Raw genomic sequence first — 6,435 nt, forward strand, 5'->3', positions numbered from 1 at the left:
CAGCTGTTCCCTATCCACCCTGTCCATGCCCCTCATAATCTTGTACACCTCAATCAGGTCGCTCCTCAGTCTTCTCTGCTCCAGTGAAAACAACCCAAGTCTATCCAACCTTTCTTCATAACTTAAATGTTTCATCCCAGGCAACATCCTGGTGAATCTCCTCTGCACCCCAGCCAATGCAATAACATCCTTGCTGTAATGTGGTGACCTGAACTGCACACAGTACTCCAGCTGTAGCCTCACCAAGACTCTACACAACTCCAACATGACCTCCCTACTTTTGTAATCTATGCCTCGAGTGATAAAGGCAAGTGTCCCATATGCCTTTTTCACCACCCTACTAACACGCCCCTCTGCCTTCAGGGATCAATGGACACACATGCCAAGGTCCCTTTGTCCCTCAGAACTTCCTAGTGTTCTGTCATTCATTGAATACTTCCTTGTCAAATTACTCCTTCCAAAGTGTATCACCTCTCACTTTTCAGGGTTAAGTTCCAACTGCCACTTATCTGCCTATTTGACCATCCCGTCTATATCTTCCTGTAGCCCAATACACGCAACCTCACTGTTAACCACCCAGCCAATCTTTGTTCATCCGCAAACTTACTAGTCCTCCCCCCATATAGTCATCTATGTCGTTTATATAAATGACGAACATTAGGGGACCCAGCACAGATCCCTGTAGTATGCCACTGGACACTAGCTTCCAGTCACTAAAGCATCCTTCTGTCATCACCCTCTGCCTCCTACAACTAAGCCAATTTTGAATCCACCTAATCAAATTGCCCTGTATCACATATGGGACCTTGTCAAAGGCTTTGCTGAAATCCATATAAACTACATCAACTACACTACCCTCATCTACACATCTGGTCACCTCCTCAAAAAATTCAATCAAATTTGTTAGGCACGACCTCCCTCTGACAAAGCCACGCTGACTATCTCTGATCAAACTTTGCCTTTCCAAGTGGAGATAGATTCTCTCCTTCAGAATTTTCTCCAATAGCTTTCCTACCACTGACATGAGACTCATTGGCCTGTAGTTCCCTGGCTTATCTCTACAACCCTTCTTAAATAGTGGAACCACATTAGAACTGTTCTCCAGTCCTCTGGCACGTCCCCATGGCCAGAGAGGAATTAAAAATGTGGGTCAGAGCCCCTGCGATCTCCTCCCTTGCCTCCCTCAGCAGTCTGGGCCACAAATCATCCAGACCTGGAGATTTGTCCACTTTTAAGCCTGCCAGCACCTCCAATACCTTGTCACTCCCTATATTAATTTGCTCAAGAACCTCGCAGTCTCTCTTCCCGAGTTTGATACATTCATCCCCATTCTCTTGGGTGAAGACAGATGTAAAGTATTCGTTCAACACTCTACCGATGTCCTCTGGCTCCACCCATAGATTACCCCCTTTGGTCCCTAATGGGCCTTACTCTTTCCCTGGTTATCCTCTTCCCATTGATATACTTATAGAATATCTTGGGATTTTCCCTACTTTTACTTTTAACCTGCGATATTGTTTAAAAGGTTGAATATGTTGCTCAAGTTCATTCCATTAAAGATTCAGTTACAGATGACTAAATGCTGATATTTATTTTATGCAAACTATTTCCAGAAAAGAATATGAAATGCTATGTGACAACAGACACAAATATCTGTAAGTAACAGCATGCAGTCATTGGACTGGCATCTCTAATGTATAACTGAACTCAAGAAATAGCTGCTCTAATGACTGCAAGAACTTTAGTGATAAATTATGCATGCTTAGCTCTTATTCAATTGTTTTTTACCCATCAGCTCCTGTCAGCAAAGAGTAAACGTAACAGTGAATCTTAAGAGAAAGCATGCTGTCAGGTTTATTAGCACATTCTGAACACTGAGTGCATTCTACACTGAGCAGTAGGATTAATCATGAAAAGTGCACTGATTTATTTGTATTTATGACCTAAAGGATCTAGAGAGTGGCATGATAGGAAATGAGTGTCAAGGGCAATTTTTCTCTCCATTTTAATGTTATTGTAAACAAACTGTACAATAAACGTGATGGTACTTTCTACTGAAGAGGTTTGACTTGAAAAGTATTAATTTTTCTCTAATTCCAACATATCCAATCATAAGATAAAAGCAAAATACTGCGAATGCTGGAAATCTGAAATAAAAACAGAAAATGCTGGAAAAACTCAGCAGGTCTGACAGTATCTATGGAGAGCGAAACAGAGTTAAGGTTTCATGTCTGTATGACTCTTCTTGAAGAGTCTTTTCCAGCATTTCCTGTTTTTATATCCAATCATAAGTTTAGTATTTAAATCTACTTGGCAATGATTTGAACATCCACAGAAAAACATTCTCTTCCCAATACTTACATTTAGAGAGTTCACTTCTGAAATTTAGAATTTCTGTATTTTTTTCTTAACTAGAACCTGAACATCAGAACTTCGCAGTTTGTACAAAGTTGGTTCTGCAGCTCCACCCCTAACTCCAACTCCAAGTTTCTGCCAGTATGGCAGCCAAAAATCAGGAAGAGAGCTGAAGCCAGTGCCATTAGCAAACAGCTCAGTTACGATTACAATCTACACTAAATAAAATATCTGACAAAAGGACCATATTTTAAAACATTGCTTTTTCAAAAAGGATCTTTTTTTTATAATATATAAAAATAAGAAAAGCAACTGTCAGACATTGGAGCTTTCTTCTAACATCAAGAGAGTTTAACTGCCAGCTTAAGAACGTCACTTGCGCATCACTGGAAGGTTTAATTTAAAAAGGCTAATTTAGCAAAGACAACTTGCTGGCTGGGTAACAGGAAGGGGAAAGAGAACATTAAACAAAAAAAGCTTTAATTTGCTTGCTGAAGGAAGGTTCCAATTTTCATTCAGTGCTTCTGAAGCCAAGGGACAAGAAATCGTTTTTTGCAGTAGCTGTCCAAATTATTAAAAGTTTTGTTTTGTGAACATAATACTTAATGTAGAATTGCTTTATTCAATCAACACACTGAACCAGAATCCAGCATTGCTTCAACCTACACAGCCTATTAAAAAAGTGAGATATGGCCTCGTGACAATTCCTCACCTGCACAATTATGTAAAATAAAATAGAAATTAACAGGCTTATCCATGAGCATTGCTCCAAAACCTCTGCCTCCTCTCACTGGCAGGCCATCCTCATCCATATTTCACTATTGTTACAAAGATTCAATGAAACACCAACAATGTAAGCAAACAGAATGTACTTACGCAGGAATCTGTGCTACGTGAAAGACAATAATTTCAATGACTACAGCATGTGTCAGGTTCCAACACATACAGAAGTATATGCATCTTCATACAGCATACATTGCCACTATACATGTGTGTAGGGGATCCATCTACTATTTGATGTCAGGTCAGAAGTAAAGGGGAGATAACAGTTGTCTCAGAAGGCAGACGTTTGATGGGGGTGGGGAGGGGAGCAGGTGGGCAATGCCTTTTATGTTTAATTTAAATGCATTCAAGCAGCAGGCCCAATGAAGCAGAATCTCCAAACCTGCTACAAGGAGGGTGATGAGGAGAAATAAATCTTACAATTTCAAAGAAAGGGAGAGAAGAGGGAGAGCAAAAATCAAGTTCAAGTTAGTTGGGGTGAAGAGCAGAGAAATAAAGAGATGCACGCATACACAGGCAGATGGCTGTTTTCATAATGAAGAGTTTAAGAGTGTCAATGCCCGTCCTGACACAAGTGGTTGTATTACTGTAATACTAGTGCTTCAAATCAATGCAAGAGTTGAAAGCTTTTTTTTAAGAATAAGGTTGGGCCAGGGAGTTTGAGCTTTCCTGCAACTATCGACAGCCTAACTGGCTAAAAGTCTAACTTCTAAATATAAGCCTGTGGCTAATGGAAATATGAAATAAAACCAAAAATACCGCAAATACACTTCAGAATAGGTAACAGGAGAAAAGACATTATGACATTACTGATAAATGACCCTTCATCAGAACTGATGATGGGTGAAAAGGTCTGAAATATCATGGCATGTCTTTTTGCTTCATAGCCAACAACACTTATGTAATTATCGTATTCTAGTTAAGAATCTAAATTGCTTAACACTTTGAAATATTCAAATCGAATAAGTTTGTGACTCAAATTTGTATCTATTACAACTGTGTTAAGATTCATCTTAAAAATCGGCTAAGTTGGAGAAGGTTTTCAATATTCACTTTCAAAAATAAGAGCGGCAGCACCTCTTGGTATCACCTTTGCTAGGTCCATTTTATTAAACAGATAAATAACCCAATCTGAAACATGCATTTGGAGTTGAAGTGCGGCGCTAATTACAAAGGAACTCAAACGTTTGTTACTTCAAGTAATTAATTTCAAATAATCTTGTCATTTCGAAGCACGAAGGGTAAATGTTGCAGCAATTTGCAGAAAATCACATCCGCGAAAAATAGTTAACGAAGAAAGAGTTAAATGCTAGGTTGCTACGCAACAGACTGCTCACTTGCATTCGTGCAGCGATCAGATGAGCTCTTTCAACAAGCTGCGGTGCACGCTTGCTTCTCCTCCAATTGTTTTATCTGAACACATTGCTGGTATCTATGCTGCCCGTGCGGGCTGCCCTGGCAATGTCCAAACCGACCGGGTGGACCGAGCTCGGCTGGCATTTAAACCCAAACTCCGAATACAGGGGATTTAAAGCGGCCGTGTGAAAATGATGGGAGACATCTCTAAGCTGCCAAGCAGCCGGCTGAATTGAAGAATACGCTGCTTTTTGCCACACCAGTAGCCATACTTCCTCTTAAATCTATCTTTTAGACTATATTTTAGATTGCGCGTGAAACTATGTCCATGACGTGACAGAAATGTTGCGAGCAGCCAAAAGCTTCGCGCGGTCTGAACACAATAAGAAGGGTGAAGATGTCGAACGCGAAGTCCGCCACTGGTGGAGTCCTCAGCAGCAGGTATGATGGACAACACCCTGAGCAATAACGCGCCTCACAAAGTTTCCCCCAGCTGAAGATGTTCCCCTCACTGTCAGTGTTAACAACCCTTCACTGTTCTCACTGAGCCAGCTATCTGCCCAAATTAGCCCTCCTCCACATTGTAGGAGCGCTGGACGTGACGCCCCCAATTCTGGTGACAGACTATAGTCAGCAGCTGCCCATTGTGCACTTCAATCCAGCCCGCTCACAACGCTATATAGATGTATTTTTTCCCCCAAAAAAGACTGAACACGCCTCTTCAAAAAAAATCTTACCTTTTATGCTGCCCACATACACACACAAATGCCAACGGTCACAAATGCTGCTTCACTCGGAACGTGGGCTGTCCTCCGACAGTCTGTTAAGAAAATAAATAAATAAGTGCTTTGGGAGAGGTGCCACAAGGGGCCAGGAAGAAAATGATCTAAATAGCTCCACTTGCTGCCAGCCAGCGAAAGACTAATCTGTTTCTGCGGGCTGGACAAAGAGGGGCGACCTAACCGTGACTCGCATCGTTAGCCGCTGCCAGCGGTTTATAGGAATCCATGACAACGTGCCAAAAAAAAACCCAGAGCCACAACAATCCCCAGAAAAGCTTCATGAGTATCTCAATGAACGTGTGGTTGGATTTTACGCAATCTGACGGTCAAAGAAAGAAAACCAGAACTGGAATTTGGAGAAACGAAACTAAATTTTGCAAACATGTTTAAAACACGAAATGCAAAATATACAATGCACTGTTGTCTTTTCTTTCTATTTTTTTAATTGGTACGTTTTATTGTATTGTTAAACGAAAAGCAAACATCACACATCTTTCAGCTTATACTACAATTCTCTGCTCCCTCCCCCGCAGCTTCAGATTTCATTATTTCCCTCTTAACAGTCATTTACAAGCAATAAACCAATATATTTCACAGTTTAACAATGTTCGCCAAACAGAATGAGATTTTTTTGTTCCTGTGGCTGAAAATTATTCCTCCGAGGATGCTTCCACATCCAGGCATCAGTGTAAAAGCTGAATTTTAGCCTTTGGGTGGGGAAGAAAAACTAAATATTTTGCATTCATCAGGTAAAAACAAGTGTCCCTTCCAGCTTCACTGCATCCCAAGTCTACAGCCTACTAATAATGGGTTGTTTCTAATTTGAAACATATTCTCTAATGTTTGCACCAACCTGTGAGACAGTTCAGCACCGCAACTCATCCTCAGTCAAATTCCGCTCTGTGAAGGAAAATAGGGCTTACGTCATCGAGGTGTCAGTCAGGGCTGGGCGTGCCCTGGAGGTACTCACTGCTGGGGCATTGAGCCTTTTGCAATGTCCGGGGGGGGTGCGAAACAATACAATCACCCGTTCAGCTTGGAAGGGGACCAACGGGAAGGCAAAACTCGTACTTCTCCCCGCTGGCAGCTGTCGCTTTCAATTTCCCCACAGTATAAGAACTATTATAATGCTATTTTGTTGAGATTTTTAACTCTTATC

At 41.2% G+C, this 6,435-nt stretch overlaps 1 long non-coding RNA gene across 1 annotated transcript in view; it reads right to left on the bottom strand.

Moving 5' to 3' along the window:
* The window catches only part of LOC121280555, a 53,354-nt gene extending 47,168 nt beyond the window's left edge, over positions 1–6,186 (bottom strand). Inside the window, exons 1-2 of the long non-coding RNA XR_005943637.1 lie at positions 6,130–6,186; positions 5,232–5,314 (exon numbers count right to left, since the gene is read on the bottom strand). This is a non-coding gene — a long non-coding RNA (uncharacterized LOC121280555). The remainder of the gene's footprint in view (positions 1–5,231; positions 5,315–6,129) is intronic.
* Between the last annotated feature and the right edge of the window lie 249 nt (positions 6,187–6,435).

The sequence above is a fragment of the Carcharodon carcharias genome, chromosome 7, assembly GCF_017639515.1.
Source record: "Carcharodon carcharias isolate sCarCar2 chromosome 7, sCarCar2.pri, whole genome shotgun sequence".
In the NCBI taxonomy this organism is placed as follows: Eukaryota; Metazoa; Chordata; class Chondrichthyes; order Lamniformes; family Lamnidae; genus Carcharodon; species Carcharodon carcharias.